This window comes from Bos taurus, chromosome 19, assembly GCF_002263795.3.
Source record: "Bos taurus isolate L1 Dominette 01449 registration number 42190680 breed Hereford chromosome 19, ARS-UCD2.0, whole genome shotgun sequence".
NCBI lineage: Eukaryota > Metazoa > Chordata > Mammalia > Artiodactyla > Bovidae > Bos > Bos taurus.
Window position 1 is genome coordinate 58604184 of NC_037346.1, and position 16503 is coordinate 58620686.

The window sequence follows — 16503 nt, forward strand, 5'->3', positions numbered from 1 at the left end:
CTCCCCGACTCTGAGGGCCTCCCTCTCCTGCCTTGATTCTCCTCTGAAGATTCATTAGACCAGTGAGGAAGCCCAGGTCTTAAACTCTATGGTCCTAGCACAGCAGCTCAAATACGCGTTGCAGGATCAATGCATCCGCTGAGCCACGCTGGATGGGCCAGACAAGTGCCACCCACACTGATCCCTGCAGAGCACGCCTTTGCAGGAGCGGCCTCTGCAAGCCTCACTGACCAGGGGAGCAGGAGACGGCCACTTCTGCCATTCAGTCTCAGTACACGCCTTTGCTTGAAGCTGATTTGAACCTCCATCATTTACGGTCCCACAGATGGCAACTTCCCGATACCCCTTTGGCTCTCTAGTAACTGTCCTGATGCTCACGCTTTGGGCAGAGTTGGGAAAGACGTCTGGCCGGGTCCGCCATCTGCAGAACCAGCTCTGCCGGCTGGAAGGGTTATCCTGGCAGCTCGCTGATGGGCCCGCGGAGCTCAGGGCCGCAGCATAAACAGGATGGAAGGAAGGCAGGGTGCTCGGGGAAGTACGCGTGTGGCCATTCTTCCTCTCTTGGTGCCCTCCCTCGGTCGTCTCCTGTCCCCTGCCTCACGCCACACCCTGGGCAGCCGGGTGGGAGAGGAGCCCCCCTGTTTGCAGGGAGAAAACAAATTCCAGGACAGGAAGACGCACCCTGGAAGACAAGGCTTTCCCAGCAGTCATGTCCACCTGAGCCCAGTGGGGAAAGCGCTGGGACTGCAAGAGGTTAAAACTTGCCCCTGTGTTTACTTTTGTTGGCTGCCACGCTGCATAATAACCTGTCAGCACGTCAGGTGCGGATTTATTTGTGTATTAAAAATTGCCTCGGGCGGACGGGTGCAGACGCTCTACAGCACGCTGGAAAATATGCCTCCAGCGCAAAAACAGCCTCTCCAAATATTTCACTCTTTTAATAAGTGCATTTAATTAAAGTCATATAACTTTTTTTATTATATTAAAAAAAAAAAAAAAAGCTCCCTTCACTCGCTGAAGCTGAACATAAACTCCAGGGCACAAAGAGAAGGTGTGCTCCCCGGTCCCAGTGGTGGAAAACGGAAGACTCAGCAAGTGGTGCGTTCTCGTGCGCCTTTTCCAGGCTGCTTGGAGGAGGGCGTGGCGATGACTTGGGTGCGGAGTTGGGTGACCGTGTGTCCCCTGGGGAGGGAACCGGTTGGCCCCAGGGCAGTTTCCAATCATGTTCTGATGTGTGTTTAATGTTACCGGTTAAATGTGTGACCATGGCCCTGCACTCGCAGCCCCTGTACATCTGGAAAGAGGGTGGCCGTGGAATTGCCCTTTAGAGAGAGACGTTTCCCATTTATTTTGACAGTAGGACTCAGTGACCTCTTAAGACCTTACCTTCCGACAGTGGAAGCTGGGGTGCTGCGGGGGAAGAGGATGGGGTGGGGTGGGGAGCACCGGATCTCAGGCAGACACTCGTGTCCTTTCTGTTCTCTGTACTTTTCCCACGCCCATCAGAGCTTCGTCGCCAAATGGATTGAGACGGAGCTTGGCTCCCAGGTGGGGACCATGGTATGATGTCAAGCAGCTTTGCGTGTGCTCCCAGATGGGGGAGTGTTCTGGAGGGTGGCAGCCCTGGAGCTGCCCTGTGGGGACCCACCAAGGGCGAAGGGGAGGAAGGGCAGGGTTGTGTTGGGGGCGGCAGCAGGGAGGGGCTGGGGGCTGATCTTGGGCTGGGAACCACAGTATCCTGGCTTGGCGGCCTGAAGCCCGTGAGTTATGTGGCTCAAGGGAGCGGTGTGGGCCTGCTGGGGCCGCTGGAGAGGGGGCATGGGAAGCCCCAAAAGGGGTCTGTGCGCCTTGGGACAGATCGGGAAGTGGCCCCAGGGCCCGCGATGCTGGTGCTGCAGGAAGCAGCTCTGGATGCCCCGGCTGCTTACATGTCAACAGGGGTGGGTTTATACCTAGTCCCCTGGTGGGTCTCTGAGCAGGAGAGAAGGAGTCTGGGAGGACCTCCTTCTCTGAGCCAGGCCCAGACTCTGGAGCTCCTGAAATCCAGGGTGCCCATTTCAGTCTGCGAAACCAACCACCTTGGTCTTGTGAGCTCTGGTTCTCCTTGCTCCGTAGATGCCCATGGCCTTCTTTTCATGGCTGCAGAATCAAAAATCTCAGAGTTGGTTGCTCAGGGCCACTTAGGAAGAGCCAAGTGACCGATGACCAGGCAAGTTTGGTTTTTTTTTTTCCCCAGTGATTCTTTTCTTAGCATCTTCCAGTGATATGGGAGCATCGCTATTTATGCTTATTTTCTCTGTTCGTGGAAGAAAACAAATCTGAGCTTCAATTCTCAACCTTCTTTTTGAAGTTGAAACTAAACCACACCTGGGTTTACTTTTATGACATTCCCACACACTTATAACTTTTTGCTTTCTTTCTTTCTTTTTTTTTATCCACGCCATGCGGCCTATGGGATCTTAATTCCCTCACCAGGGATCGAACCCATGCCCCCTGCATTGGGCGTGTAGAGTCTTAACCACTGGACCGCCAAGGAAGTCCCTCTCCCTTGGCATTTTTTTATAAAGTTTTAATTGAAAGGATCAACAACCACTGTTGTTTTGAGAATTTGATCATTCTGCAGTTTCCCAGAAGAAAATACATTTTGTTTTAGGAATTGTTGCTGCTGCTAAGTCACTTCAGTCATGTCCGACTCTGTGCGACCCCATAGACGGCAGCCCACGAGGCTCCCCCGTACTTGGGATCTCCAGGCAAGAACGCTGGAGTGGGTTGCCATTTCCTTCTCCAATGCATGAAAGTGAAAGTGAAGTCGATCAGTCGGGTCTGACTCTTAGCAACCCCATGGACTGCAGCCTACCAGGCTCCTCCGATCCATGGGATTTACCTAAACCAGAGAGACTCTAACTAAGTATTGTTCTTTGCCTTGAAGAAAATAGTGTTAAATAGAGGAGTCAGTTAAATGCTACACTGGTGTATGAGGTATGCATGTATGTATTTTTTATTTGTTTTTATTCAAAGTAAACAAACCTCCCTAAGACATGATAATTCTAAGCCAACTAATCATTGGCCTTGTGTGAAAAGCTCTTCCAGACCATTTGGAAGAACTACTAAGTGCCTACTGTGTACTAGACGCTGTCTAGAGCTTTACTAGTGAAAGCCAGAAGGGAAAAGACCTGAAATAATTTTTAAAACATTTGTCTACCGATTTACCTGTTGCTGAATCTGTAAGAATGTTAAATACAATATGCCCTGTGTATTCATAGAAAATTGGAAATAGGGAAAAACCCAAAGAAGAAAATAAAATCATGGATATTTACCACAATCTTTTACAACCTATTTTTCTTCTATTTAGCAAAATTGTCAAGTGTTCTTATGTAGCGGTGTTTCTTAGTCGCAAGACTCTTTCACAGTCTTGGATTGTTCAGCAGTTTTTCACTTTGGTCTTGATTATGGTATTGACTGCGATAGCAATGGAAACTGAGAAATTCTTAGAAGTTATTTATTCAGAAATAATAATAAACCCACTGCATTTTAACCTTTAGTATATTTTATGAAATACAGTTGTGTTTTCCAAAACAAAAGGAATTGAGAAGAGTGGTGTTTTCCCCATTTTTGCTAAGCTCTACTTTGTCTGGCTTCATTGCAAGTGGCTGGATTCTCAGATCTGCTTCTGCATTCAGTCTATAGAGGAATGTATGTTTCTGTAAAGGTATGAAGAAGATCCAGCTTCATCTGAATAGTCTTCTTTCGTATTTTACCAAAACTTGACACGCAGTAGTTTTTAAAAGTTGTTGATAAGTGTCCATCAGCGGAGGAATGGATGAAGAAGACGTGGTCTATATATCACGTGCTTGCTCAGTCACTAAGTCAGGTTCGACTCTTTGTGACCCCACAGACTGTAGCCCGCCTCTGTCCATGGGATTCTCCAGGCAAGAATACCGGAGTGGGTTGCCATTTCCTTCTCCAGGGGATCTTCCCAACCCAGGGATTGAGTCCGAGTCTTCCGCTTGGCAGACAGATTATCACTGAGTCACCCCGGAAGCCCACAGTGGATATTACTCAGCCATAAAGAAGCATGAAGTAGTGGCATTTGCAGCAACATGGATGGATCTAGAGATGATCACACCAAGTGAAGTAAGTCACATAAAGACAAATATCATATGATATCATTTATATGTGCAATCTAAAAGAAAGTGGTACAAGTGAAGTGACTTAACAGAAACAGACTCATAGACTCAGAAATAACATGTATGGTAACCAAAGGGGAAAGGTGGGGTAGGGTTAAATTAGGGGGTGGAGGGAACATATACACACGGCTATATATAAAACAGATGATCAACAAGGACCTACTGCATAGCCTGGGGAACTCTACTCAGGATTCTGTAGTAACCCACATGGGAGAAGAATCTGAAAAAGAATGGGTGCATGTGTCTGTATAACTGAATCACTTTGCTATCCACCTGAAACTTAACACAGTACTGTCAATCGACTATACTCCAGCATAAAATAAAAAAGAGAAACTGAAGAAGAAGTTGGTTGTGGTATAAATTTGAAGCCGTGTTCGTGAACTTTCAAATTCTGTTACGTTAGGATCGTTCTGTTCTTTTCTCTGCCTCTTGAGGTAGAGCTCCTTTCCCAACATGGTCCTTGGGCCAGGGACGCAATACGGTGAAGGACTGCTCTCAGTGGAGACTTATTAGGAGAAAGAGCCTCCGTCCTGACTAGTTTTGTAAGCATTCCAACTGAATGCAGACGAAGTGCAAATAATATTTTTGGCTTTCTCTGGAAGGTCAAAGGTTTTTAAAGCTTTAAAATTCTCCTTTACTCCAAGTTTTACTCGTATTAATGCCACCACCCCCCCAACACGCATCAAAACTCTGAAGACTTCTATTTACTTATTATCCTGCCTTTTAAAAAAAGCTCTGTGATGTTAGTAGCAGATCTAAAGCCTAGAAAGAGTGAATTTATGCCTTCCAGAGAGACTGGAGCTTTCTGCCTGCCGGTTACCTGGGTCTTGTTGCTCTCATCTGAGCTGAGCTCGAAATACAGCTACCTACTGACCAAAGGGGCTTCTCTGCTGGCTCAGATGGTAAAGAATCCGCCTGCAGTGCAGGAGATGTGGGTTTGATCTCTGGGTGGAGAAGATCCCCTAGAGAAGGAAATGGCAACCCACTCCAGTATTCTTGCCTGGAAAATCCCATGGACGGAGGAGCCTGCGGGCTACAGTCCACGGGGTTGCAGAGTCAGACATGACTTAGTGACTAAACTGCAACAAATTGACCGAAGAGTTTAATTCTTTACGTGGAGGGTTCTTGGGTTCAGAGTTCCTAAAGAGCAGGTTCAGGCGGATCTTCACTTTGTAACAACAGCATCGTGATGTCCTCAGATGTACGGGAACATTACAAGCAACCATCCACTCCGAGCCCTTGGCTGCCCAGGGGAGCTTCAGTCTGCTGATTGGAGTGACCTCCGTGTTTTGAGTCACCATCTCTTCCTTAATCATCACTCACTGTGCATCCCAACGCCTGTTTCTTAAAAGAAGTGTAGAAATGGGAGATGCAAAAAGCCGGTCATTTGCTAAAAATTTAGGGGCATTTTAGGCAATGTACTTCAGCCATCAGGAGCCCAGGAATTTCCCTTCAGAGAAAATTCCCATTTTTTCCAAAGACAAATCTTGATGTACTTGAAGCTACTGTTATATGTGCAAAAGACCTTGGGAACCCAAAGGGAGAGTGTAGGAATACATTTTTATTTGTAAAAATGCTCTATTAGAATTAGAAGATAGAATGTTCTGGACTCTCTACTTTTGCAGATAAGGATTATGACTCTATACATCCAGCCAAATATTTCTGAGAATGTCCTATGTGCTAAATATTCTCTTAATTGGACATTTAGCAGTAAATAAGCAGAACCTGCCCCTGGCCTTAAGGGGCATATATTCAAATGGTAGAGCCAGATGATATTCAAGCACACAAATAACTGTATAATGTTGAGAAGCAAAAAGGGGTAGGAAAAAAATGGAAGCAGATCTACAGAGGTACAGGAGCAGGTATGGAAGCAGGCTACAGAGGTATTTGTGAAGCTGGAGTAAGGACCGTTTTTGATGGAGTTGTTATGGAAACACTCTAGGAGGTGACATTTGGGCAGAGTAGATGTCTAACAAAGGTGAATTAGGGAATTCCCTGGTGGTCCAGTTGTTAGGACACTGGGCTTTCACTGTAGGGGCACGGGTTTGATCCCTGGTTGGGGAACTAAGATCCTACAAACCAGGTGACATGGCCAAAAAAAAAAAAAAAAGTGACTTAATGAGTCTACAACTCAAGTCCGGAGTTCTGTAGTTTATGCTCATGCTACTTGCTCAGTCGTGCCTGATTATTTGCAACCCCTTGGACTGTAGCCCACCAGGATGCTCTGTGCATGGAATACACAGGCAGGAATTCTGGAATTCCAGGCAGGAATACTGGAATGGGTTGTCATTTCCTTCTCCAGGGGGTCTTCCTGACCTAGGGATTGAACCTGCATCTCCTGCATTGGCAGGTGGATTCTTTACCATCTGAGCCACCAGGGAAGCCCGGTTTGTACTAAAGGAGCTGTATACACGGGCAGTGTTGTTGCTGAGAGTGGGATTGAATGTGTGCGTATTAGTTTCCCTAGGGCTGCTGGAACTGGCCAAGTTGCCACCAAGTGGCCAAAAAAAGCAGGAGTTTATTCTCCCACAGCTCTGGAGACCAGACGTCCAAAATCAAGGTGTCAGCAGGCTCTGGAGGCTCTGGAGAAGTGTCCTCCTTTGCCGCTTCCAGCCTCTGGTGGCTGTGAGCTGTCCTTGGCTTGTAGCAGCATCCAGCCTCTGTCTCCATCTTCGTGTGGCCAGTTCCTCTGTGTGTTTGTCTTCTCTTCTGTCTCTTGTAAGGAAACCTGTGATTGGATTTGGTACCTTCCAGGGTAATCAGGAGGATGTCATCTTGAGATTCTTAATTTTATCGGCAGAGACCCTTTTGCCAAATAAGGACATATTCAAAGATTCTGAGGGTTAGGTTGTGGACGTATCTTTGGGGGGCCACCATTCAACCCAGTGGGTTCCCAGGTGGTGCTGTGAGATGCGGGTTTGATCCCTGGGTCGGGAAGATCCCCTGGAGGAGGGCACGGCAACCCACTCCAGTATTCTTGCCTGGAGAGTCCCATGGACAGAGGAGCCTGGCGGGCTACAGTCCATGGGGTCGCAAAGAGTCGGACACAACTGAATCGACTTAGTACGCTGGCATTCAACCCAGTAAAGTGCGATCTGGGAGAATCACTTCGACAGCAGGTTTTATTTTTATTTATTTATTATGTATTTTATCTATCTCAGTTTTTGGTTGTGCCACACTGTGTGTGGGATCTTAGTTCCTCTACCAGGGATTGAGCCCACACCTCCCTGAATTGGAAGAGCGGCATCTTAACCACTGGACCACCAGGGAAGCCCCTGACAGCAGGTTTTCAATCAAAATGGAATGTGGGCCCTGAGCGGAGTCCAGGGGCTCTTTGCCTGCATCCCCATGGTTATGACGCAGCTGCATTTCAATGGAGACAGGGGGAGCAGCTGTGGGCATCGTGCCAATGCGTGATGCAGGAGTGGCAGAGGCGTCTGGTGCTGAGTTGCTATACATCAGAGCCGCTGTGTGCCCTGAAGTTGTGTACTCAGCTCACCAATTTCTAGTTAGACCACGTTCCCCGGGCGGGACATCACAGCTGTAAGGCTGCCGGTCTTTGTGGGGGCGCCTCATAGAATATATAGCAGGTCTTCCAGATTGAGAAATTGAGAATACACAATTTGGCCCAGAGGAGCAAAGTCAGGAAGAGGTTCATCAGGCCAAGAGGTGGGCAGTCATATTCTATTTGGACACTTCCCAGGCAAGAGCCCAGCAGGAGTCATGGTGGCAGACTGGGTAAGTTGCAAAAGTCAGCAGCTTGGGAAGCTGGGACCTCAGCCCGTGAGGCGCGTTGACTGCGTTGAGCAATCTTCTGGGAACATCTTTGGTGGGGCTGCAGGTGCGTCTGGGGTGGCGTGGCATGAAACCCTCCTCCAGAGGGTGGGCACTCTGCTGCTAAGACTTTACTGCCTAGTCTTTTCTCAGTCGGATCTTTTGCCAGAGGGAGGCAGGGAGGAGCAAGTCCATGTGCCCGGAGCCTGCCCAAGTTGGGGATGGTGTTTGCTCAACTCAGTGCAACACCAGCTGTTGCTCCAGGTGCTAAGTTAGACACTCGGTAATTAGCGGGGCTAATTTATTTAATCGTGTTTGTACTGTTTCTCTTCTCCCAGTTGTTCTTCTTGCCCTGATCCTTCAGGTTTTCCTGGACCCACGCCCAGGAGTGTTTGTTGGAAGGTGGTGTTGGGGGAAGATGGATGTTCGTTGATGCCAGAGATTAGAGCAAGCTGTGGCTTGGTGGCGGTGGTGCGGGAGGCTGGTCTTGTCCATATTCCAGGTCAGAGTTCCTCAGCCTCAGTGCTTTGACTTTCGGGGGCCTTTTTTGTGGGGCACCATCCTATGCGTTGTAAGATGTTTAGCGGTGTCTGTTGACCTCTACCCACTAGGTCCCAGTAATGTTCTCCAACCCCAGTTCTGAAAACCAAAAATGTCTTCAAATGTTACCGACTGCCACCTGGTAGAGTCAGTGGCTCAGTGGCAAAGAATCCGCCTGCCAAGCAGGAGACAGTAAAATCCCTGAGTCGGGGAGAGCTCTTGGAAAAGGAAATGGCAACCCACTCCAGTATTTGTGGCTGAGAAATCCCATGACAGCTGAGCCTGGTGGACTCCAGTCCATGGGGTTGCAAGGAGTCAGGCATGACTTAGCAGCTGAACACAAGCAGGGTCAAAAGTTGCTTCCTCTTGAGAACTCCCGGTCTGGTGCTCTGATCACTGCTGCTCTTAGACCTTCTGGAGGAAAATGATCCTTCCAAGGCCATGCCGTCTGTTGGGATGATGAATGGCCTGTCTTAACTGTGTCCCTTTGCTCTCTTTTTGAACGTGCCCTGACAGGGAGGCCTGGCGTGCTGCGGTTCATGGGGTCGCAAAGAGTCGGACACGACTGAGCGACTGAACTGAACTGACCTGACCAACTGATGCCCTCGACAGGAGGATGGGAGAAGGGGCTGCCTTGGAGGACCAAACCTATCTCCCCAAACACAGGTTCCTCTATGGAAAGATGTACAACCCTTGTGTTATCCAGGGCAGGGGAAAAAGCAAGCTGTGATATAAAGAGTGACAACAGGTGGCAGGATGAGTGTCACCAGGAAGCTAAGCAGAACCAGAAAAGCCACTTCTGTGTTGGAGGGGAAAGGCGAGCCTCACCAGCTGCTTGCATGGAATTGATCCAGCATGGCGTCTGGGCCGGGGAGGGGCACGCGTTCCTCGTCTCTGCGCGTTGGCAGAGCCCCTGGGGCCAGCTCACGCCACCTCTAAAGCAAGGGCTGCGGGCTATGTCAGACTATCTCTGAATTATGCTGGGGTCCCCTTACATATGCGAACTTTGTTCTTTTAGGTGCACAAGACCCCCTGACTGCTTTTGGCAAGTGAATGGAGACGGATGCACTGTTTATTTTTTAAGGCCATTTATTTATGGCTGCACTGGGTCTTCTTTGCTGTGCATGGGCTTTCTTAAGTTGCGGCGAGCGGGGGCTACTCTGCAGTTGCCGTGTGAGGGCTGCTCGGTGCAGTGGTGTCTCTTGTTGCGGTTCCTGGGCTGTAAAGCCTGGGCTTAATATCTGTGGCAGACAGACCTAGTTGCTCCACAGCATGTGGAATCTTCCCAGACCAGAGACTGAACCTGTGTCCTCTGCATTGGCAGGTGGACTCTTAACCACTAGACCACCAGGGAAGTCCTGATACACTCTTTAAGAGGATCCAGATAATCTGAGATAGATCTGCAAAGAAGAGCAGAGGGTAGGAGCGGAAGAAGAGACCAGCAACCCAGAATCATTAACCTGGAGCAGCACTATCCCATAGAAATAAAATCCAAGCTGCAGATGCCATTTTTTTGGAGTGTGTTCCAATAAAACTTTATTTATAAAAACAGGCAGCAGACTCGCTGGTCGGTAGAAGACTCTGGGCAGTGATTCAGATCCCCTGACTTCCAGACTAATGACCTTTCCCCTTTGCCATGCTGAGTTTATTTCCTAGGCACTGGCAAGTTTCTAAGTACATAGTAGAAGGGGTTTTTATTATTATTATTATTTTAAGTCCATTTAGGAAAATAAAAAACTTTAAAAACTGCTCCACAGCCCACATGTAATTTTATTTTATTTTTTAATTTACATGTATTTATTTTAATTGGAGGTTAATTACTTTACAATATTGTACTGGTTTTGCCATACATCAGCATAAATCCACCACAGGTATACACGTACTCCCCATCCTGAACCCCCCTCCCACCTCACTCCCTGCACCATCCCTCTGGGTCAGCCCAGTGCACCAGCCCCAAGCATCCTGTATCCTGCATCAAACCTGGACTGGCGATTCGTTTCATATATGATAGTATACTTGTTTCAATGCCATTCTCCCAAATCATCTCCCCCTCTCCCTCTCTCATAGAGTCCAAAAGACTGTTCTATACATCTGTGTCTCTTTTGCTGTCTTGCATACAGGATTGTCATTACCATCTTTCTAAATTCCATATATATGCGTTAGTATACTGTATTGGTGTTTTTCTTTCTGGTTTACTTCACTCTGTATAATAGGCTCCAGTTTCATCCACCTCATTAGAACCGATTCAAATGTATTCTTTTTAATGGCTGAGTAACACTCCATTGTGTATATGTACCACAGCTTTCTTATCCATTCGTCTGCTGATGGACATCTAGGTGTCCACATGTAATTTTAAACTTTCTAGTAATTACATTAAAAAAAAAAGAGGAAGCAGATACAATCGGTTTTTACAATATATTTTATATAACTCAGTGTATCCCCAATCTTATTTCAACATGCAATTGATATAAGAAAATCTATTAGTGAGATAGTGAAAAGTGAAAGCGTTACTTGCTCAGTTATGTCCGACTCTTTGTGACCCGATGGACTGTAGCCCGCCAGGCTCCTCTCTCTGCCCATGGGATTCTCCAGGCAAGAGTACTGGAATGGGTAGGCATTCCCTTCTCCAGGAGATCTTCCTGACCCAGGGATTGAACTTGGATGTCCCTGCATTGCAGGCGGATTCTTTACCATCTGAGCCACCAGGGAAGCCTCATTAGTGAGACTGCCTACTCTTTTTTTTATGTGAAATCTAGGAAACCCAGCGTTTATTTTCCTCTTGCAGCACACTTCAATTCGCTTGTCACATTTCCAGTGCTTCTGTGCTGGACAGTGTTGCCCTAGAGAGGAAGTTTAAGTGATTAAATTTGGGGGGAGGGAACTATTCATCGTAGACAGAAATAAAAAAAATGAGCTTAAGGACTTAGGTGGACAGATTTCATCAGCAAATGCCCTTGACTGGCTGTCAGCGCAGTGCTTCCATCTCCCCAGACAGGGCCTGTTCGCAGGAATCCATTGGCTGCTGGGCTCCCCTCCCCTGACCCCTTTGTCGTCCACTCTATTCGCTTTTGTTTCAACCGAATGAGCACACAAAAAAGCCTGCATTCCGCCGGGCAGTCTTATTCAAACGTGGCATGGCTGCGTTTTCTCAATTAATCAGGAGCCTGCCCCCCCACCCCCCTGCCCCTTTCTCCTCCACGTTTTTCTCTTCTCGGCATCTTAATCAGGGTCCAGCTGGACTCCAGCTTCCAGGAGAATTTCGAGGGCCCGACAGACACTTGCCCAGGTAAATAAAAACCAGCTTGGGTCCCTTTTTCCTCCTGCATGAATAAGATGTATCAGAAGACTTTTCCTTAGAAGAGATGAAGGGAGAGAGAAGCAGTCATGCTGGTGAACGACGTAGGGCTGAAAGCAGAACTTTGGAGAGACAGGCTGTGTCCTTTGGGTGAGACGGGGCAGGGAGAGGGAGTCCAGGAGGGAGGGGATATGTGCGTACACCTGGCTGATCCCCTTGGTGATACAGTGGAAACAACGCAGCGTTGTAAAGCAGCTGTACTCCAGAAAACAAACCCAAAAGAGCAAAGCAAAATTTTAAACACGGTAAGGGCTTCCCAGGTGGTGCTGGTGGTAGAGAACCCGCCTGCCAGTGCAGGAGACATAAGAGACGCAGGTTCGATCCCTGGGTCTGGAAGATCCCCTGGAGGAGGGCATGGCAAGCCACTCCCAATATTCTTGCCTGGAGAAGCCCACAGACAGAGACCTGAACAGCTACAGACCATGGGTCACGAAGAGTCAGACACGACGTAGCCACCGAGCATGCTCGCGCGCGCACCCAACATCCTACAAGGCACAGGGCAGCGTCCTTCCATAAAGAGTTACCCAGCCTAACAGGTCAGGAGCACCAAGGTTGAGAAACCCTGTGTTGGAGCATCTTTCCTTTGAATTTTAGAGACTTTTCACCTAAAAAGAACCTTCTTTTGACTTACAGAAGGCACTGGGAGGGGTTGGCTACACCTGTGCATATATATGACTGAATTACTACCGTGTTGATCCGTTCACACCTGCTGGGGCTTTGTGGGCAGCTAGTTGAGAATAAGACCTGGATCCAGGAGGTGTCTGGGCCGGGGACAAGCCAGGTGGGGATGAGAGCTGAGCGGCCACACAAACTAAATGTCACAACTTTTCTAGTTTTCTAAGAGAGTGGGTGCTTCCCTGGGCAAGGTCCCAGTTCTTTCTCACCAAAGCCTTCTGCTCTATGAGCAAAACCCCAGTCAAGTCCAGCTGGGGATCCATTAGCTGCATCTCTGAAGGTAGAATAATGGATCGGCTTTTCCTGACACTGTAAGTAGGATGCTTTGCATAGATCAGGCAAAGGTGAGCCCTCCACCTTCCCATTGCTCTTAGAAGGGCCAGAGGCAGCCAGAAACGTTTGCATGGCAGTCCCTGTAGGGAAAGAGAACGAGGGAAAAAAGGAGAAGAATGCTCAACCTACTGGTCTGTCAAACCCGTGGTATGACTTGACCTTCAGGTCTACTCATGTTGGCTGGACTCTTTTTGCCTGGCCACCTGGTCTCAATTCTACCTTCCCGTCCACCATCAGTGGAACTGTGAGAGTCTCACAGCTCACGTGGGGCTAGAGTCTTCAAAAATATGCATTTCGCTTCCAGCCAACTCTGTCAAGTGGCTCCAGGTGTCCGTCTGTCTACCAGGGTGGATATATCCTAAGTCCAGGTGTGGAAACACAAGGACTCTGTCCCCAGGGACCCTTCTTTCTGAGCATCTGGGGGAGTCTGGGGCCTAAAGACCACAGCCTAACCTTGACTTTGCTCCGGCCCCACCCAGAGAAAGCCCCTCGCAGAGGAGCCATCTGGGTTCCTGGGCCTCTCGGGAGCTTGTGCAGGTTTCCGACGGAGTTATGGGTGATCTGGAGTCCGTCAGGCCTGACAGTTCCTGCCCCGTGTTTCTCCTTGCAGAGCTGTGGTGAAGATTAAAAGGCGTTTGGGGCCTGAAGGGAAGAGAGAACACAGAATTCTGGGATGCCGAGGAGAGCAAAATCCTCTCCTGTTGTTGGAAAGAAAAAGGTGACTTTGCAGGAGACGTGCTTAGCTGTTCCTATCCCGGGGTCATCTGAGATGGCCCTCAGAGATCTGTTCTTTCAGCTGTTGATATTTGCACTGTTATATATGCATGTGTTGCTGTTGCTCAGCCGCTCAGTAATGTCCGATGCTTCGCGACCCCAGGACGGCAGCACGCTGGGTTTCCCTCACCATCTCCCAGAGTTTTCTCAGATTCATGTCCGTTGAGTCAGTAGTGCTATCGAATCATCTCATCCTCTGCTGGTCCCTTCTCCTTTTTTTGCCCTCAGTTTTTCCCAGCATCAGAGTCTTTTCCAACGAGTCCGCTCTTTGCATCAGGTGGCCAAAGTATTGGAGCTTCAGCATCAGTCCTTCCCATGAGTATTCGGGTTAATTTCCTTTAGGATTGACTGGTGTGTGCATGTGTGTGTGTGTGTCTATATATACATATATGTTATATTGTCATTATATATATTGTATATTACAATATATAATATGTATTGTATGTATGTCTGCTCATTCACATCAGTCGTTTCTGACTCTGCGACCCCATAGATCATAGCCTGCCAGGCTTCTCTGTCCATGGGATTCTCCAGGCAAGAATACTGTAGTGGGTTGCCATTTCCTCCAGGGGATTTTCCTGACCCAGGATGTGAACCTGTGTCTTCACAAATGGTTTCTTTATTACTAAGCCATTGGGGAAGCCCCGTAATATATATCATATTATGTATGTTTTTTGTGTACTTCCAAACAACTTTGGTCGGTGTATTTAAGTAGAAATAATTCTCAACCTGGATTAAGAAGGTCTGTCACCAGCCGGCTGTGTGACCTGGACAAGTCACCTAACCTCCCTGAGCCTCGGTTCCTCATTCACTGACCAAGGAGAGCAGCAGGAATCTAAGGAGCTAATGTCAAAGAAGGAACTTTGTGAAGTATGACAGTCAGGAGTCTCATTACTTGCACCAAGGGATTTTCTTCAGCTCTCCCCCAGAGCACATCTTCTCATAGCTCAAGGTAGGAATCTTCAGCAGGTATGTAATTTCTAAGACCTTCCTTCACTTCTTAACCTCTGGTCTCCAGGGTTCAGAGCCGCCGCTTCTTGGAAAAGACCAGTGGGTGGGAGCATGAGAGGGTAGGGATTTGGAGTAATTGTAGGGCTTGTATAATTACCGATTCTGGTCCCCATTAGTCCTGGAGCCGTGTTCAGGGACCGTAAATCATTCCTGTGCCGGTTCGGGGATTGACTCCCATCCTCTGCACCAAGGCCAGCTCTGCTACATTCCGATTTTCCGCCTAAGGCTGGATTATTCACTTTAATAAGCTTCTTTCCCCAATAAAAGCCAGGTGGAGCCTCGGGGAGCCCACGTCTGCCAGGCCAGCGCCTGGAGCCTGAGGCCACTTTGTCTGCTTCTGCTGGTTCCTCGAGCCATTGTGTTTGGCCAGTGGCATGTTGCCACCTTGACCTTGACTGTCCCTTGGAAGAGGAGAGGGTGCGAAGGCAGGCCGGAGAGACAGCCGACCAGGAGAGGAAGAGACTAGAGGGAGCGGGGAGCCTGGCAGCCCATTAAAGGGAAATAAATTCTGCAGAGGGGAAGTGAGCGATCCCTCCCCGAGCCCCTGTAAATCATCGTGTTTTATGGGCGGGATGCGGAGGGAAGTGGGAGATGGGCTGGCCCTGATAACTGGGGTCGTTTCTCCTACTTAGGTCTGTCTGAATCTTCGGATCTTCCGTCAGGGAGCAGCCTCCAGCTGGAAACCGCCGGGGCTCCTTGCTTTAATTTATTGGCGTCGTTATTACTCTCAAATCAGAACCGCGGTTACTTAAGGAGAGCGTTTTCAGAGTTTTATTAGAAAGGGATGGCTGGTTTGTTTCTGCTGTCTGTTCTCCCCAGAACGCCTGAGCTGCCGTGCGGGCATGGCGGATACAAGGGTGGGATATTTGCTGCTGTTGTTCAGTTGCCGAGTTGCGTCGGACTCTTTGTGATCCCACGGACTGTAGCACGCCAGGCTTCCTTGTCCTTCACTGTCTCTTGGGGTTTGCCCAAGTTCATGTTCACTAAATCAGTGATGCCATCCAACCATCTCATCCTCTGTCGTCCCCTTCTCCTCCCACCCTCAATCTTTCCCAGCATCAGGGTCTTTTCTGATGAGTCGGCTCCTCGCATCAGGTTGCCCAAGTATGGGATAGTTGTAGGTGGTTTGAAATGCCTCACTTTTAGAAGTTATATTTTATACCAGAAGGCTTCTTTCAGACCCAAACGTTCATTATAAACTCTGGATCCCAGACCTTGCTTCTCTTTGCCTTGTTAACTGATCTTTCAACCAGAAAGGCATTTTTCAGTGGTGGAGTTCACTAACGAAGGGCCCCAGAGACCTGCATATGGGTGTTTATTTTGTGGATAGACCTTTCGCGACAATGGTTTAATTGCCAGTATTTAAATTGTGGGTCTTTCATATGATTCTGGGCTTCCCAATGGTTCAAGTGGCAAAGAATCCTCCTGCAATACAGGAGACCCGAGTTTGATTCCTCCTTTGGGAAGATCCCCTGGAGAAGGGAATGGCAACCCACTCCAGTATTCTTGCCTAGAGAATCCCATGGACAGAGGAGCCTGGAGGGCTTACAGTCCGTGGAGTCTCAAAGAGTCGGACACGACTGAGCGACTAACACTTTCGCTGTTCACGTCACTGCCTCCTGATAGCTGTGTGATTCTGAGTAAGTGACCTCCCCTCTCTGGGCCTTACTCTACGATTGTTTGAGGTGAACTGGTTGGAGTACATTCCGTTCAGTTCATTTCAGTCGCTCAGTTGTGTCTGACTATTAGTGACCCCATGGACTGCAGTGCGCCAGGCCTCCCTGTCCGTCACCAACTCCCAGAGTTTACTCAAACTCATGGAGTACATTAGTAGTTTAAAAAGTTGTAGTCACT

The 16503-nt window shown here is 48.5% G+C and overlaps 1 long non-coding RNA gene across 3 annotated transcripts in view; it reads left to right on the forward strand.

The window, feature by feature from the left end:
* Positions 1 to 16503, forward strand: part of LOC101907523 (uncharacterized) — a 161687-nt gene that overhangs the window by 75557 nt on the left and 69627 nt on the right. Inside the window, exon 1 of one of the 3 annotated variants that reach the window (XR_813537.4) lies at positions 1691 to 14590. The exons of the other annotated variants lie outside the window; for them this stretch is intronic. This is a non-coding gene — a long non-coding RNA (uncharacterized lncRNA). Of the gene's footprint in view, positions 1 to 1690; positions 14591 to 16503 lie in introns of those variants that run through there. 3 annotated transcript variants of the gene reach the window in all.